Source organism: Halyomorpha halys, unplaced genomic scaffold (genome assembly GCF_000696795.3).
Source record: "Halyomorpha halys isolate HHAL.00 unplaced genomic scaffold, Hhal_1.1 Scaffold106.1, whole genome shotgun sequence".
In the NCBI taxonomy this organism is placed as follows: Eukaryota; Metazoa; Arthropoda; class Insecta; order Hemiptera; family Pentatomidae; genus Halyomorpha; species Halyomorpha halys.
In genome coordinates this window covers 456328-458804 of record NW_027111449.1, presented here as the reverse complement: position 1 = coordinate 458804, position 2477 = coordinate 456328, and the positions used below count along the sequence as shown (strand labels likewise).

The window sequence follows — 2477 nt, the reverse complement described above, 5'->3', positions numbered from 1 at the left end:
TTAATTAGGTTTCTCGATTTAGTTTTCTATTTTTAAAAATCTAATATTCTTTAGGGAAATATAGTCATTTATTTGAATTATGAGGAACAAGTTTCTGGGTAAAACTTCCATGAAGGAGTTATGATTTTTTATATGTTGCTATCGATGCTTGGGGCCTCGCTTTGTTGTGGCAGTACATGATTTCTTGATTTGCCATTCCTGGTCTTTTCTCTGTGATTGCTTCCTCCAATTTAATAAGTTGTTAACAGATGAGTTAATTGTTTAGTTGCTTGGTAGCAGCTCACAATACATAACATTTTTGTAATCCCACCAAATTTACAGCATAATCTTTTTCTGATGGAATTCAGCTTTCGATCCAATTATAGTATTCATTTTGTCATCATAAACTTCATAAGGTCAACCAGAACGGTTGTCATCTTTATGTAAAAAATTTCTGGAACAAAATTTTTTCACCTAATTGTGACATGTGCGTTCTGTTAAGCAATCAAAACTGTAACTTCATTTATCTCTTTAAGAGCCTTAGCCGCTTATTTACCTTTATGAAAGCAAAACAGTAAAATGTCGGAAATGCACATTTTATTTCTTTTTTTGTTCTTCATTTATTCTTAAAATTAATAGCAGTAGATAAAATTACACTTATAAATTTTTTTCTGGAGCAACCTTAAGCTATCTACTACCAAATCTCAAAAGAAAAGATTTAATATTGACAAAAGAATAACCAAACATTACACTATCTATTTTTTCAAACCGGAGTTACTTTCTTGCCAACCATAAACATTGCTCTAAAATATGTATCACTCTTTAAGTGTGTTTCATTTATATTGCCTTTGTTTTACTGTTTTGGTACCAATTCCAGAGATAATATAATTAACCAATTTAGTCAGTTGATGGATCTTACTGTATCCTGTTTAGTTGAATATTATTGTAATATGTTAATTTGATTAACCTCCTAATTTGAATTGGGAATGATTTCCTCTAATATATCATATGAGTTATTCATATTTGTTTCAAGAATTTTATTGCATTAATTTTTTCATGTTTAATGTTTATATATTTCTTTAGTGTTTCTCACCTTGTATTACTAAATTTAATGTGTGTTTTAATGTGTATGTATCCATTTCTTTTAATTTTTTTTTTTAACATCATTCATTTTTTCTTTGTACTTTGTCATATTCAGTGGTATATCTCTTGGCTGGGTGAAGTGAGTTAAGTTTAAAACCTTAGTTTCAAGAAAAAAAAAAGATAAAAAAGGAATTTGAATAAATCAATTATGATATTGTCGAGGTTGGTTAAATCTTAGGCAGTTCTCCAGCCTGATATTCACTCTACAGAAGGCCCTCGACAAGGTGTATTCAATAGTAAGTTAGGAACGGCCGTGCCAGAGGATGAGTCCTGAACACTGATGTAGGTAGAGGAGGTTTAGGTAAGAGAAAGTATGAGGTAGAGGAACAGTTCTAGTTGCCGAGATGAAGCGGACGGATTAGAACTGTCAAGATAGGAACCAGCTTTCTAGTTGCCGAGATGAAGCGGATGGACTAGAGCAGTGGAGAGACGGGATCAACTACACTGGTTGCCATGATGAAGCGGACGGACCAGTGTAGCCATTTAGGATCAGGTTACAATCTTAGTTGCTGATATGAAACAAAGGGACTAAGATTGCTGGAGAGAAGGAGAGGAGATAGGCCATCATCTTAGTTATTCGTACAGAAAAACAACTTTTGTGAGAATTGATTGGCAATGAACTTTTCTATCTCAAGCAGTGTGTACGCCACCAGTGCTATGACTAGACCTAGGTAAAGATGTGGATCAAAGATCGAAGAGAGAATTTAGAGCCCCTTATTTATATGCCTAGTCCATGTGGCTGTGACCGAGAAGCGGTCGGTACATGTCTACTTGAGATAGTTTCGTGCATTGTTTATTAATCATTTTATCGATATTGTTAAGTGTAATATACAGAGATTATTAATATAAAAATTACAATATGTCTTTTACAAGCTGAAGTAATTTGTAAATTTGAGATTTTCGGTGAGGCTTGAGGTGCAGCACTCTGGTGAGTTGTGGCTAAACCTCATGCACCTTCTCGCCCGCTCGCTACAATATAATAGTTATGGTAACAGCATTCTTGATAGATGTATGGTGCTGTGTTCACGGTAGTTACAGAGGTCTAAGCTTCAGGGATGACCCATCCCAAGATAATATAGAGAAGGTATTTGAATAATGCGCTACAGTTCATGGATGTATAATTTCATGAGGCTGCTTGCAGGGCTCTTTGAACAATGACAAATTTTATTTTGGAAAAAGCCTGTCAGATTCATATAATTTTAGATTCATTTGTAGTGTTCTTTAGAATATGTTTAGCATGTTTATGAAGGTCAGGTTTGTACCATTTTGTGCAGTTTATAGAACTCTGAGCCATTCCTGAGTTTTGTATAGATTGGTTGAGTCATGTTCAGTTTCATATAAATTGGTGGAGCCAT

The 2477-nt window shown here is 34.0% G+C and overlaps 1 protein-coding gene across 3 annotated transcripts in view; it reads left to right on the top strand.

Annotated features, from left to right (window-relative positions):
* The window catches only part of LOC106677661 (TOM1-like protein 2), a 25252-nt gene that overhangs the window by 8421 nt on the left and 14354 nt on the right, over nucleotides 1-2477 (top strand). The gene's annotated exons all lie outside the window — the stretch shown is intronic.